The sequence below is a fragment of the Megascapheus bottae genome, chromosome X (assembly GCF_031878675.1).
Source record: "Megascapheus bottae isolate mThoBot1 chromosome X, mThoBot2.hap1, whole genome shotgun sequence".
NCBI classification, from domain to species: Eukaryota; Metazoa; Chordata; class Mammalia; order Rodentia; family Geomyidae; genus Megascapheus; species Megascapheus bottae.
Genome location: NC_143547.1, coordinates 48,548,266 through 48,564,459, shown reverse-complemented (window position 1 = coordinate 48,564,459; position 16,194 = coordinate 48,548,266). Strand labels below are relative to the sequence as shown.

Sequence of the window (16,194 nt, the reverse complement as noted above, 5' to 3'; positions counted from 1 at the left end):
GGTTTTAAATATTAGGCAGGTTGAGCTGGGTGCTGATGGCTCATGCCTGTAATCTTAGCTACTCAGGAAGGACACTGAGATCTGAGGATCTCCAGCTAACTTCCAGAAAACTGGAAATGGCTTAAAATGGTAGAACATTAGCCTTGAGTAAAAAAGGGCTCAGGGGCGGGAGCCCGTGGCTGATCCTAGCTACTCAGGAGGCTGAGATCTGAGGATTGTGGTTCAAAGCCAACCTAGGCACAAAAGTCCAAGAGACTTTATCTCCACTTAACCACCAGAATACCAGAAGTGGTGCTGTGGCTCAAATGGTAGAGCGATAGCCTTGAGCTGACGAGCTCAGGGACAGTACCCAGACCCAGAGTTCAAACCCCTAAACTGACAAAACGAAAGGCCTGAAGTTCAAGCCCAATGACTGACATAAATAAATAAATAAAGCAAGCAAGCAAGCATTGAGCCTACTTCGAGTGAGGCCCTGGGTTTTACCCCCAGCATTGATTTAAAAAATAGTAATGATAATTGGGTACAGCCTTTTAGGAGACATTAGTCAAAGGAAACGTGAAGATAATTTTTTTTTTGGTCATTGTGGGACTTGAACTTAGGGCCTGGGCACTGTCCCTGTGCTCTTTTGCGCAGGGACAATAGCCCTGTGCCACTTTGAGACACAGCGCCACTTCTGGTTTTCTGGAGGTTAAATGGAAATAAGTCACTAGGAGTTTCTACCTGGTCTGGCTTTGAACCATGATCCTCAATCTCAGTCTCCTAAGTAGGTAAGATGACAGGCGTGAGCCTGGCCACTTTCTCTTTGAAGGTAGAGGCGAAGCCCCAAGAATATTTGGTTACAAGCCCACTAAATAATAATCCATAGAAAGTGAATTGGAGTTTCTGTGTATGAAAGAATGTAAGCACCACGACAGTTTACATCTAGTGGGTGACCTTACTTCTGATTGGCAGTACAAAATTTGCATTTAGCTTTGCAATTGCTTTCTTAGTATCTTCATAAGTTCTTGGCTTGATTAAAATAATGAGCTCTTCCATTTAACTATATTTCTGAAAACATAAGGCAATAGATTTAACTACATTTAGAAAACACAAGGCAATTGATTTCCATATCCTATTATTGGCATGCCTAAAAGGGGTGGGGGTGGGTTTTTTCTTTGTGTGTGTGGTTGTGCTTTTTTGTGGTGGGGGCAGCGGTGGTGTGTGTGGTGTGTGTGTGTGTCTGTATGTCTGTATACTGGGCATTAAATTCAGCCTGAGTGCTGACCCCTTAGCTGTTTCTACTCAAAGCTAGGACTCTACTCCTAGAGCCACACCTCTGCTTCTGGCTATTTTTGTGGTTAGTTGCAGATAAGTCTCACAGACTTTCCTGCTTGTGCTGTCTTTAAACCTCAAGCTTCAGATCTCCAACTAGCTGGGATTATAGGCATGAGCCACCAGTGCCCACCAAAGATCTTTTTTTTATTCTGTTAATTCATGGTCTATGTGTCAGTATAATGTAAATAGGGCCATCTATTGGAATCTGCATGGAATTAATAGTCTAGAAAATATTCTTTTCTTTTCTTTCTTTCTTTTTTTGCCAATCCTGGTGCTTGAACTCAGGGCCTGAGCACTGTTCTTGGGTTTTCTCAAGGCTAGAGCTCTACTATTTAAGCCAGAGCACCACATCCAGCTTTTTCTATGTCTGTGGTACCGAGGAATGGAACTTGGGCCCTAGAAAATACTTTTTTTTTTTTGCCAGTCCTGGGCTTGGGCTCAGGGCTTGAGCACTGTCCTTGGACTTTCTTAAGGCTAGCACTCTACCACTTGAGCCTCAGCACCACTTCTGGCTTTTTGCTATGTATGTGGGGTACCGAGGAATCGAACCTGGGTCTTCGTGCATCCTAGGCAAGCACTACCACTAGGCCAAACTCCTGGCCCTGAAAATACTCTTTAAAGTAGTAAATATATGAGAGCATACATTTAATATCTTCACACATAGTAATGAATTAGTATTTCATAATAAAGTGGTCAGTGCCTGTAGCAAGTAACAGAAACTCAATTTTTGCTTTGCAGTTTCAGAACGCATGTAATTTCATTTACCATGGTTTAGTTAAATAACGTAAAGCTCATAAAACCATGGTTCAAATGTTAGCTACCATGATAAAAATTGTGTTTTGTTGTTGTTGGGGGTGGGGCTTGAACTCAGGGCTTGGGAGCTGTTCCTTAGCTCTTTTGCCCTAGATTAATGCTCTACCACTTTGAGCCACAGTATCACCTACAGTTTTTGTGTGATTAATTGGAAATATGACTCTCACGGGTACTTTTCTGCCTGGGCTGGCTTTGAATCCTCAATCCTCAGATCTCAGTTTCCTTAGTAGCTAGGATTACAGATGTGAGCTACCAATAATATTATATGCATTTTGCTGTGAGGTCTTCAGGACATACTTTTTTTTTTCCTTTTGTGGGTCATGGGGCTTGAAATTGGCCTGGGCACTGTCCCTAAGATCTTCAGCTCAAGGCTACCGCCCTACCCTTGAGCCAAACCTCACTTCCCATTTTCTAGAGGTTAATTGGAGCTAAAAGTCTCAGGTCCGTTATAAAAGAAGTTAGAAGGACTGACTCTGAGAAATGAAATATAGAAATCTGGCTCAGCTACTTTTAGCATGGACCATTAAGCAAATCATTTTCTGTGGGCTTTCCAGGCATCCTATCTGTATTGTGTGCATTTATATATGCTGTTCTAATTGAAATTACACAGATAACTGTCCTGTACCAGCAGTCTGAAATTTAACTGGAGAGAGTAAAACAATTTAATGCTAACAGAATTATCTGCATAGTCACAAGAGCCTGCCATTCTTTTCCTTCCTTCCCGTCCTTCCCTTCCCCTTCCTTCCTTCCTTCCTTCCTTCCTTCCTTCCTTCCTTCCTTCCTTCCTTCCGTCCTTCCTTCCTTTCTTCCTTCCTTCCTTCCTTCCTTCCTGTCAGTCATGAGGCTTGAACTCAGAGTGTGAGTGTTGTCCACTAGCTTTTTCCTCAGGACTTTAAGCCACACCACCCCTTCCCCTTTACTCTTGGTTAATTGTAAGTAATAGTCTCATGGCCTTTCCTGCCTAGACTGGTAACCTCCTGAGTAGCTAGGTCTATAAGGTGTGAGCCACCAGCACCCAGCCAACAGTAGCCTTTCTTAACCTTTCAGCAGCCATATTGCCAAAGATCCTTTGGTATTGGGTGAAGGGCCACATAGTTTATTGCTACCTTGTACCATGTCTTATTAGAGTCCACTCAAAAGACCATCCCTAACAATTGACTATCTGCCATTTGGTTTTGAACATGTATGCTTCTTTCTTTAAAAAAAAAAAAAAGATGTGTGTGACGGGCTGGGAGTTTGGCCTAGTGTTAGAGTGCTTGCCTAGCATGCACAAATACTTGGGTTCGATTCCTCGGTACCACATACTTAGAAAAAGCCAGAAGTGGTGCTAAGTCTCAAGTGGTAGAGCTCTAGCCTTGAGAAAAATCCAACGACAGTGCTCAGGCCCTGAGCTTAAGCCCAGGACTGGCAAAAAAAAAAAAAAAAAAAAAGATGTGTGTGTGTGTGTGTGTGGGTGGGTGGGTGGGTGCAGAGTTTGGCCTAGTGGTAGAGTGCTTGCCTAGCATGCATGAAAACCAGGGTTCAATTCCTTGGTACCACATACAGAGAAAAAGCTAGAAGTGGTGCTGTGGCTCAAATGGTAGAGCTCTAGCTTTGAGAAAGCCCAACGACAATGGTCAGACCCTGAGCTCAAACCCAGGACTGCCCCCCCCAAATGAGGGGGGGGAAGAGGGTGGTTCTTTTTTCCCATTTTACCTACCCTCCAGCCAAGCCCCACTTTCCAATTTCTAGAGGTTAATTGGAGCTAAGAGTCTCAAGTCTTTTTGTGCCCGGGCTGGCTTTCAACCTTGATTCTCTGATCTCAGCCTCCTGAGTAGCTAGGATTACAGGCGTGAGCCACCACGCCTGGCAGCGGTACTGTCAATTTTGTCACTGAAAACATTTCTCACTTATAAGATTTCCCTGAAACACATACGCCTGGAGCAATTTAGTTTTAAAAGAATTGAAAGTATGTATAGGGGTTTGGAGCATAACCTAGTGATAGAGTGCTCACTTAGCATTCATGAAGCCCTGAGATCGATTCCTTGGCACCACATACACAGAAAAAGCTAGAAATGGTGCTGTGGCTTAAGTGGTAGAGCTCTAGCTTTGAGAATGACCAAGGACAGTGCGCAGGCCCTGAGCTTAAGCCCCAGGACTGGCAAAAAAAAAAAAAAGGAAAATGATCTGTTTGTAGATGTTATGATCATGCATTGTGAATTCTTAGGAGAATCATGAGCCAGGCCTGATAGTTCGCACCTGGAATCCTAACTACTCAGTAGGCTTAGATCTGATGATCATGGTTAAAAGCCAGCTTGGAAATAACAACAGATGCTGGCAGTGTTGTGGCCAGGAGAGATCACTACTACACTGTAAGTGGGAGTACAAACTTGCTCAACCAGTATAGAAAGCAGTACGGCAGTTCCTCAAAAGATTAAACATAGAGCTCCCCTATGACCCAGCAATTCCACTACTTGGCATTTACCCAATCGTCCAGAAACAAGGGCATACTAAATCCACCAGCACAACGATGTTCATTGCAGCACTATTTACCATAGCAAAGATATGGAACCAACCCAGATGCCCCTCAGTTGATGAGTGGATCAACAAGATGTGGTATTCTGTGCTGCTGTCAGAAAGAACGATATTGCCCCATTTGTAAGGAAATGGAAAGACTTGGAAAAAATCATATTAAGTAAAGTAAGCCAGACCCAAAGGAACATAGGCGCTCAATGGATTCCCTCATTTGTAATAATTAGTACAAACCTTGAGACTTCTCTCTAATTAACCACGAGAAAATGGGAAGTGGAGCTGTGGCTCCAGGGTTGGGGCGGTAGCCTAGAGGTGAAGAGCTCAGGGACAGCGCCCAGGCCCAGAGTTCAAAACCCATGACCCACCAAAAAAAAAAAAAAAAAGTGTCCAAGGACAGTACCCAGGCCCTGAGCTTAAGCCCCAGGACTGGCCAAAAAAAAAAAAAAAAAAAAAAAAAAGAGTATGTGTATTCCATTATCTGGCTTGGGTGTTTTTCTGGAAGCAAGTTGAAGTTGCCTGTTTCTAACAAAGCAATGGAAACTCATTTTCTGTAAAGTACTACTGATTGGTAGGTCTACAAAGTCACCAATCTTTGGTTATTCAGTTCTTCAAAATCTTAGAAACACCCACCAAAGATTCTCGCTCTAGGAACTGGGTTGTTACTTTAATTGCTTAAAATGTTTGTCCTTCAGGTAAGCTTTCCCACATTTACCACCCTCTTGTTTACCTTGGTTTACTCTCACACAGTTTTTCATCTAAACTAATAGGCTGTTTGCCACATTGTTTTGGTCAGGCTATGTTTGAGGATGTTTTGCCCTAGCAACTGAAACTAGGAAGAAATAAGACCTCAGATCATCTCTCCAAACAGGGCAATTTAAGTAGGTAATAGAGGAGGGGGGCGGGGAGGAAAGGAACGGAAGAAAAAGATAAGGGAAAATCCTAAGCTTTGCTGAGTTTTAGGATGGATTAACGTTCTACACATTGAAATGCAAACTTTCCAAAACAGAAGGTTTTATTTAACAAAGTCCTCAATTTGCCTGACTAATGACATGCCAATGTCTCTCTAAATTTCATTGTAGTGTTCTTCTGGACTGAAGGAGGCTTCAAATCCAACAGAGTCTGCACTTCAGGTCAGTTTACATGTGTCTTCCAGTCTTTTTAGCATTTTGGCAGAGATTCCATTTTGTAGTAGCCATTTCCTTTAACAGCAGATGTGCTTGCTGGGAGCAAAGCAAATGCTTATAGAATGTTTTCAAATTGTTGTTTAATCAGTAATGGTGGCGTTGGCAGAAACTGAAAGGAAAGTCTTTTAGTTACTTTCTCTACCTGAACAAGGTGGTATGACTGAGTCCAGCCAAACATTCTTAATACTTCAGTGAGAGCCTACTTAAATATACACATAATTAAAAGCAGAAAATGTCACCCCAAATCCTCCTCAACCTTCCCCTCTCCACCAGTTACTTTGCCATTTCAAAAATTTCCTTCTCCGTTTATGGAGATCACAGTTGCCTTACAAAATGAATCGTTCAGATACCTGATATGTAAACTACAACAAATGAGATATACTGTCAGAAATTGTGACTCCAGCCTTCATTATCTGTTAACAGACTCCATTCCTGCATAACCCGAGGTTTAGTTGATAGCCATTCAGATACTTATCCCTTAGAAAACTAACAGATCAGTACCACATTTTGACCATGATTGGTTATTGGAACTACGTTAAACTTAAAAGAAGCAATCCCAAGTTAGAATTGCAGCCAATAATTTGGTTAAAACTAAGAGAGTCAAGACAAGCCAGCCTTAGAGAGATGGTTTAACCTTTTCCTTCACTCTCCTCCAGGCCCACCCTCTATGAGTGAATAAAAATGGAAAAGGTCAAAGTACAGTCAGCCCTCAATTTAGAAGGCATTTTGCTTGTTGCTTTGTTTTTTGGTGTTTCAATTTTGGTGTTTTTTTCTTTCCAGTTTTTGCCAATTTTTTCCAATTTTATTATTTTCAAATTTTAAGAAAGCATGGTAAAAAATGTGGTTTTGTTTCCTCTGCTGCCACTTGAGATTTTGATAGAACATTTCTAATGTATAAATTACGTGACTATTCCAAGTGAAATCATGTTTCCTTCTCTGCCTTACTCTGTACCCTCTGAGGATTGTTTCTTCAAGAGGTCTCATCAAACACTGTATATGGGTGAAGATTTGCCAATGTATTTCAGAAAACAGTTGTGGCTCAAGTATACTTGCGGATCCACAGCTGAAAATGATGAGACTGGGGTTTGGGAATTCATTGGCTGTTGTCCTTCCTGCTCAACAGTGGTCACAATTATGGGTAAAATGAAGGGGTAGGAAAATGAAGTGCTTTTGGAGCAACTTTGCTATAAAGCCAGCTACCTGCTCATTGTAATGGCCAGAATGGTAGGAATTGGGGATTAAGTTCCACAGTGTTATTTGGGACTTAAGCTAGGTCCTAACCATAAAACAGAGTCAAAGGAAAGTTTCAGAAGCAATCTGGGAGTGTATGCATTTTTCCCCATGCCTCTGTGTCCCATTGAGGACCCAAGGATCTTCTAATAGATTCTGAAATATACTTATAAAAATGGATGAAGGAATCAATGAATAGTAAACGTCCCTTTGTTGCAGTGTCTGAGCCAGTTAATAAGCAAATGTCTTTCAAGAAAATGGCTTTTTAAAAATTGTACCTCTAAATGAGGTCCCAAAAGACAGATGGATTTAACATTTATCTTCACCAGCATTATTTATATTAGTGAAAATGAGGAAGTTCTCTCATTCTCACTCTTCCAAGCATGCCAAAGAGAAGGTGCTGTTTAATTGCTCCTTTTTTGTGTCTGTCATATGATAGCTCTTAAGTGTTTTTAACTAAAAAAAGAAGTGAAGACTCTTAATGTATTCTTGTGTTTCTTCCATAAGCTATTATGATAAAGTGCTTTTGGGGTTAGGTCTTTTAAGTTTATTAATTCCCATCAGCATTTAACGACAGCAGTTTATTCAGATTTAATACATTTTTACTAAATATAGCAAATATGTAAAATGGTTTCTTAATGCTCAAGTACCTCCTGATCAGGCAATGAACAAATACCTTTAAAAATCAGTTTAATATTGATTCTCCTCTGAAACAATTTAACTATTAGAAAATCATGTTTCATGAATGAATCAGAGGACAAACTTCTGAACCCTTCAAGATTTCCTGTGATTTTCATTGTAAGCCAATGGGCAAGTCATCTCAGGAGCATTGTGAACAATGAAAATGTCTCCATTTTTAGTCAAATGAATCTTGCCTTTTTTTTTCCTTCAGCTTTATAAATATCCAAGGCAAGCCAATAGATCCTCTGTACCAGACCTACCTCACTAATTCATCAAGTAGTAATACCTTATAATAAACAAATGTATTTCTCCCACAATTAAATCAAAGATGTTTTATAATCCCAGAGCAGTGGTCCCTGCTGAAATCGCAGCATTTAGTACGCCAAGGCAGGAGGATTATGAATTTAAGGCCAGCCTGGGCTTCATAGCATACTCTTGTCTCTGAAAAATGAAATACATCTCAAAGATGTATCCCCATAATATTCTGTCCTAGATCAATATGATGGCTCTTACCTTTAGGATGTAGTATGGTATACTTGACATAAAATGTCTTTATTAATAGTTGAATATTAAATGTCCTCCACAGATTCCTGTGTAGAAGGCTATTTTGAGTGGTGCAGGAAACCTTAGTTGCTGGGGCCTAACTGGAGGAAATAAGGGACATGCCCTTGAGTGCCTCTGTCTCTCTTTCTGCTTTTTAGTCACCTTGAGGTGAGCAGATTTGCTCCATTATGTTAGTATGCTCTGATAAGTCTGCCTCCTTGTGGCCCAGAAACTTAGGAGCCACCAGAAACCTCGTAAGGTTTTTATTTGGTAACAATGCAGATTGAACTCAGGGCCTCATGAGAAAACAAACTGGAGTCCATTGTTTTTACTCACTGACTTTCATCATCAGCGTTCAACAATTAAGAAAGCTAGATGGGGAAACCACACCTTGCGTTTCTTTCTTTTTAAATTTCCATGTCTTCAATTAAGCCATGGAGCAAGGCTTTTTCTAGACAGGAGGCTCCACTTAGCCAACTGGTAGCACATCGTCTTTGACAAATCCATTTTCTCTTTGTGTTAGACATGGCAAAGTGGACTGGATCTCAACAATTCTTACTTTTCTCCTGTAAGCACTTTGCAATGCTAAGAAATAATTTTCTCTCTGAGGGTATGCAGTGGTAAACCTCATTGGAGGTGTTCTGCTCATGTCAACAGACAATTCCTCTGTAGGTAGAACTACAGTTCTACTAGCCTGGGCTTTATCAATGTGTACTCAGGTCTCTGTTGAAGGTACACTGGTAATGATAATGAATTTTTATCTCCCCAGGTAGTTAACCTCTGGGGTGAAGAGTAAATAATCATTTCTCATTCCATAGTTACTGCTTATGTAGGACAGCTTAAATTATAAAAATCATTTTTCACATAATATGTTCTGCTACTAAACAGTTCATATCACAGTGCCTTACGAGGACACTGACATACAGCAGATGACTGCCACCCACTCTTACACTAATCAGACATTGATTGTCTTATATGTTATATTCAGTTTCAACACTTGTCTTTTTTTTTTCCCCATCCTGGGACTTAACCTCAGGGCCTGGGCTCTATTCCTGAGTTTCTCTGTGCTCAAGGCAAGGCTAGTGCTCAACAACTTGAGCCACAGAACCACTTCCAGCTTTTCTGAGTAGTTAATTGGAGGTAAGAGTCACACAGACTTTCCTACCGAGGCTGGTTTTGAACCATGATCCCCAGATCTCAACCTCCTGAATATCTAGAATTGCAGGGGTGAGCCACCAGCATCTGGCCAATGTTGTTTACTCTATTTGCAGTGTACTAAGTGTGATACAACTTCATAAACCTTACACTTAGCACAAAATAAGAAAATCAATAGTTACTTTTAAGAGTTCTTTGGAATTCACAAAAGTCTGAATTCTCTCTTCTAAACTGGGGCCACACAAATCAGTGTGCTTTTAATGTGCCCAGATGAGTGAGTTCATGTTGTAAGACAGTCAGTATTTAATCATTCATCAATAAGTATTTAGTTTCTCAGTTGGTATAACTTTTGACCTCTTTAAGATGAGGTCTCATATTGCCCAGGCTGGTGTCAAATTTTCAGGCTCAAGTATTGCTCCTGCTTTATCTTCCCAAGTGCTGGGACAGCAGGCATGTACTGGAACACTCAGCTTATGTTTTCCTTCACACAGCAGGCAGCTTTACTTATACAGATAGTAATTTACACTTTTGAGAACATTTCTCTTTGCTCTACTACCTGGACAAGTGTTTTACTGGTATAACTTGAACTTGAGCCTCACTAGAAATGTTTTCACTCTAACAAGTAAGCATTATCTCCTTCATTATGCCTAAATATAGAGCATAAACTTTCTCATATGGCAGAACTTAATCTTGGATTCCTGTGTACCCAAAACAATACCTGGTATGTAAGAGGTGGTTAATATTCATTCATCAACATTCCTTAAGGTAAGTATGGTGCTTTCTTTAGTTTACAAAGCACTTTACTATGTGCTACTTTCTGAATTTTTGGTTTTTGAAAAAAACATTTTTTTTTTTTTGGTGGGGAGGGCAGACTGGAATTTGAATTCAGGGTGCCTTGTGCTTGCTAGGTATGTGTTCTCAAAGAATCTTACATTTTTACTCAGGGCTGGCCTCAGGCCATAATCCTACTTCTGCTTTTATACACAGGCCTGACCATCATACCTCTGGCTTATTGTTTGAGATGAGATCTCATTAACATTTTGAAGGCTTAGAACTGAAGCCTTCCCAATTTCTATTTCTCCTAGGTAGCTAGGAATATAGGCATATGCCATAAGAAGAAAATTTTATTTAAATCCTTTTATTTCTAATATCGACATGAATTTGGTGCATTATTAGTAATCATAATAGATTAACTTCTCATGTGTGTGTTTTTGTACTTAGCTTTGATGTTTCTTTTTTGCTGCCTGGAATACTATATTTTTATTCCAAATCATCAGAGAAGTAGAAACATCATTATGGTATTACATTTTTCTTTTAACAAAGCACTTTGATATTTAGGCTTCTTTTTAAGAGGTGTGGCTCAGTGCATGTTTTATTGAATTTATGCTCTATTACTGTAATCAATACATTAATGCTTTTTAAAATCTGCAGTACATAACATGGTGCATATGTAAGGGGTAATAAGTACTGATTCATCAACATGGATATTCACAAGATTACTTGTGCTTTATGGTTTACAACTCACATTCATCTGTTTCTCTTTGTGTTGCTTGAGTAGGATCACAAAATGACTTTCTCGTGTTACTTGAATAGGATCACAAAGAGACATTGCATCCTTAGTGCCCAGTTCAGGGACAAATAGGAGAACAAAATTCATATTATTTAGACATGTTCTCTGGCATTTTATATCAGGGTTTGGTATATATGGGCAATGGGATGGATCCACAAGTTAATATTCTCACCTTTTTAAAAGGTCAAAAAAAATATATGCAAGAGACCCATATGGCCTAAAGAGTGTAAAGTATTTCGGATCTGATTCCATACTTACATCCACAGTGCTTCCCAAAGTATATCTCACAAGGTACTCTGCATGGCTAATTATAATGCTGTTGAGCATACTCTGGTGAAAGTAAGTACTTTCATAGCTTGTGATCTCATCCATACTGCCAATCATTTAAGTCAGCTTTCCTCATAAACAGGGAAAAGGTAGTCCCAAGTTCTCTTATCTTTAAGCATAGATAAAGGTGGGTATTTAAACCCAGCAGGAAGTGGTGCAATCCACCAAATTATTGGACCACTGCTATGAGCAGGGAGATCAGAGAGGACTCTGTTGCCAAGTCCAGTCACTCTTTTGGTTATTATCACCAGAAATTCCCAACCCCAGAAATCCTGCTCACCCAGGCTCAAAGAAAGAAGGTGATGCCGGCTACTGCTTCTCAGAGGCCACCTCATCAGTCTATGTCTTGTCTACTTCTTTCTCATTGGTCAGGAGCATCTCTTCGCATTCTTTTAGAGCCTGGCACCTTTTTCCTTTTTTTTTTTTCCCCCAACAGTCAAATGCCTTTCTCATCTCATCAGCCTAGGGCCTCTGAGATACGGAGTCTAGAGAACGCAGGTCTGTATGGAGACTGCTCCTGGGGGAACAACATAACTCAGGCTAGATACTGGTTGAGTTTTTTGGGGGGGAGGGGGCGTAACTCACTCAAGTGGAGCAGATGTTAGGAAAAAAAGGAAATTTACAAACACTAAAACTTTAATGAATGGCTTAAAACTGATTTAAAATGGGTTCAAGACCAGTCTGTGCCTAGTATTGTAGTGGAAAGATAATATGCATTTAAGGTAAACAGCAATGTAAAAAGGTACATCTCAAATGAGAATAAGAGAACTAGAAGGAGAGAACAGATATAGTATTCTAGAGTAGGAAAAGATTTCCCCTAGTCCTGGTATTTCTACCCTTCCCAAGGTTTGTCTCAAGTCTCTGTCTATAGACTTTCCATGTCCCACATGGAAACAGACTCTATCTTGGGACTTCTGTATTCTGTTAAACTTAAAGCTTGAGCGTTTCATTCAACTCAGCTCTTGAGGCCTCTGTTGGCTTCAGGTCTCAAGACTCCCTCTATCTTGACATGGTTATTATATGGGTATTTCATCTTTATCTTCAAGTCTTCTGTCTTCTTTTAAGCCTTCTGTCCCTTATAGGTCATCAGTGTAATTCCAGTCCTGAAGTGTTGTGGTCTTGAATCATCTTACAGGGTGGCCTGGCATGATGAACAGCTCTCCACTGCTGATTGTTAACAGTCTGCACCTATTGGAAAGGGGTTAGGAAACCCCGTGTCACACCTCACACACATACACACACAGATGGCCATTTAGCCAAAGAAATATCCAAGATAGGATTACATAAAATAGAGAGGGAGACACAAGAGACTAAAATACTCAAAAGTGAGCCAAGAAGAAAAACAAGGAAGAAAGAAGTATAAGCAAACAAAGAGCAGTGCTGGAAGTCCCAAACATCAGACATTGAGGTAGACAAAGAAGAATACAAAGAGAGAGCCAGAAATGGATAAGAAATGTGAGCCAAATATCAGAAAAACATGAAGAAAGCAGGAAATGGAAATGTTAATAACAAGGAAAAAGGTAGTGAGCAATTAAACAATTGTTAGAGAAGGAAAAGAGGGACAATCAGACATCACAAAGAAGAAAAAGAGGGACACAGACTTTACAATAAGGGGGAAAGAGACAGGGAAACCAAGCACAGTGAAGGAAAAGGAGGGAAAGACAATCAGACTTTACACAGAGAAAGAGGAAAAGAGACAAGCAGACTGCATCAGAAAGAAGGAAAAAGGAAAGACAGACTTTCAAAAGAGAAAGAGGAAATGGAAAGGAGTAGAGACAATCAGACTTACAAGGAGGGAAGAGGAAGGGCAATCAGACTTTACAAAGAGGAAAAGAGAGACAAACACATTACAAAAAGAAAAAGAAATGAGGGCAGGCACAATAAGAAAAGAGAAAGAAAGCACAAGCCTCTGACCTAGAGAGGAGACGTGAAAGAGGAGCAAGGAGTAGCAACAAATGGCAAAAGTGACATCTAAGACAAACAAGCACATAACACGTAGGAACAAAAAGCAGAAAATGCCCAGGTCAGAGAGACGTGTGAAGTCATACATGGAAGAAATTCGCAAGGGTAACAAGGAAGTAAAAAACCACTCAAGAAATAGGCAAGCAGAGAAATACACACTTCAGAAAAACAGCAACAGGACTGTCCATGGCAGGAGGGAAATCACAAGAAACAATACAGAGAGGGACCTGCGACAGAGGCACAAAAAGAAGACCAAAAGAAAACTGACATTAGTAAGTACAGTAAGTAACTACTGCTATTACTTCTTATGCCACTAATAATACTGGTAGCAATAATTAGTACCTCCAGCAATAAGGTGCTTCTCTGCTTGCACATGTTTAGCTAAGAAATGTTCTTTTATGCAAGGACCGGAGCTTACCCACTGCCAACCACCAGAAAGGGTAAGTGGTTTGGGTTACTATCTACTGAGCATGTGCCAGACACTGCTAAGCACTTTGCACTCATTTCATTTAGGCCTCACACATAAACAAGTCTAATTAAAGACTCTAGATTGCCAGAGGTCTAATGAGTAGCAGAAAGGATTGAAATATTCTGCTATAATTATTTACTAGGAATTCCATGGCTAGAATGTCCCAGTGGGATGAATATTAACAAAGGGCCCTCGCGTGGCCCTGATTTTTTCCCCCCCTTATCTCTTTGGAAAAGGAACTGGATTTTCACACCCTTCATAAGTATAATGCCCATTTTAGGTTCTAGGTTTCTTACATTCTTTTTTGACAGTACCAAAGCTTTAAGCTCTCAGCCCAGGCACTTTTGTTTTTAGTTATTTGCAGGCAGAGCTTCAAATTTTTGCTTGGCCTACACTGGACTTTAGTCCGTCTAGTAAGGCATGCCATGTAACTGGAATGTCATGATAGTTATAATGGCACAGCAGATATGTTCTACCCTGTTCAGCTTTTTTGCCGAGATGAGGTGTAACTTTTTGCTTGGGCTAGCCTAAAACCCCACTTTTCCTGAAGAGTCTTTGAAGTTGCCAGGATTACAGTCATAAGCTTCTGCACTGATAAATTTTAGCCACAGATATATTTTTTCATAATAGGAAATGAGGAAGGCTCACTCCTTCAACATAAAGCCCAATCATTTGGGTTTCTTGGTATTTAAGCTTCTACAAATGGCACTGCATGGAATGCAACAAACCAGAATAAGGCAAGTAGAGGCTAAGCCCCTATGTAACACAACTGGTAAGCAGATGTTTTTGGATTGCTCCAGTGAATCCAGTTTGTAGTATGGTTTCCCAGTACCATCCCACATTTAGACCACCACACTCAATCCAACACCAATTCTAAGAAACAGCCTCACAGCCTAAACAACTTACTCCATTCTGTCATTTTAAAATGGTAGTTCACCAGGCATGTTTATGTCCTGTGTATTCACATTTCTTAATCCTGGTGAACATTCCACATTGTGCACTGCCTTTGGGAAAGAGTGATTCAGCAGCAGATGGAGCTATGAAAAATAAAAGAAACAATGTAAAATGCCATCAGAGATGTATGAAATACTGTGTTAGAGTCATGGAAGACTTAGTTATAAAGTAATTGTATAGGGTTTGAAGTTTTTAGGCTCAGAGATCAGATAACTACAGTTTCCTCGCTTAGCAGCACAGGAAACAGTGGCATAAATGGGAGAACGGCCACCACGCCATGAGTAGTCACCGCAGGGGCTGTCACCCTAGCCTTAGACTTGTAGCTAAAAACTGGAATTGTGGACCAAGAGCGTGGCCTAGTGGTCGAGTGCTTGAATAGCATGCACAAAGCCCTGAGTGTTATTCCTCAGTACCATATACACAGAAAAAGCAGGAAGTGGTGCTGGCTCAAGTGGTAGAGCGCTAGCCTTGAGAAAGTACAGTGCCCAGACCCTGAGTTCAAGCCTCAGGACTGGCAAAAAAAAAAAAAAAAAAAAAAAGATGGGAACTGTTTCTAAAATCCAGTCCTCTAGGGGCCCTTCTAAATTAATAACTGATCATAAACACCTAAGTTAGTGTTATTTAAGTATCTTGGCTCAGGACTGCCAAAATACCGGCACAGTTAATATTTCCAAATCTTTAGGCTCTTGAAGATAAAGAAGTGGCCCTTTGGGAGGCAGTCATTTATAAGTGATTCTAACAAATTCTTAGTTACTTTATTTCAAAACCTGTGGGTCTTTCTAATCAGTGAAAACATTTCAATGTTTCTTATACATTTTGGTGTACTGAATGCCATTGGTCTAGCCCTCATTTACCCTTTTTTTTTTGGCCAATTTAGGTAAACTCAGGGCTGAGCTCTTAAGCTCAAGCTTAGCACTGTACCCCTTGGAGCCATAGTGATACTTCTGGTTCTCTGGTTTTTTAAATGGTGATAAGAGCCTCATGGGGACTTTTCTGCCTGGGCTGGCTTTGAACCTCAATCCTCAGATCTCAACCTCCTGAATAGCTAGGATTATGGGCGTGAGCTACTGGCCAGTGCCTGGCTTTACTTACCCATCTTGATGTATGGATCTGTGAGTCTTCATCTTGCTCTCTGGGCCCAGGAACATAGGTTTGTACGATTTGCTGACCTAGTGTTGCTGAGTGCTAATGAGCTTTTCCCTTGGAGGATCCTCATGCCCCATCTCCACCTAGGGATCCTCAAAAGGAAGAGGTCACCAACACTCCGAAGCAACAAACGTTTTCTAGGAGACACCTGGAAAAGAGGCAGAATAAAAACGAATGATTTGAAAATGGTAAGGTCTGGGCCGGGAATTTGGTCTAGTGGTAGAATCCTTGCCTAGCATACACAAAGACCAGGGTTCGATTCCATGGTACCACATATACATAGAAAAAGCCAGAAATGATTCTGGCAATCTGAGAAATCAAACTGCCTTTCTGGC

General features: G+C 40.5%; 1 long non-coding RNA gene across 2 annotated transcripts in view; it reads left to right on the top strand.

Annotated features, from left to right (window-relative positions):
• Positions 1-16,194, top strand: part of LOC150041030 (uncharacterized) — a 51,727-nt gene that overhangs the window by 14,394 nt on the left and 21,139 nt on the right. For both annotated transcript variants that reach the window (XR_016533823.1, XR_016533824.1), the window contains 2 exons: positions 5,718-5,768; positions 12,464-13,562. This is a non-coding gene — a long non-coding RNA (uncharacterized LOC150041030). The remainder of the gene's footprint in view (positions 1-5,717; positions 5,769-12,463; positions 13,563-16,194) is intronic.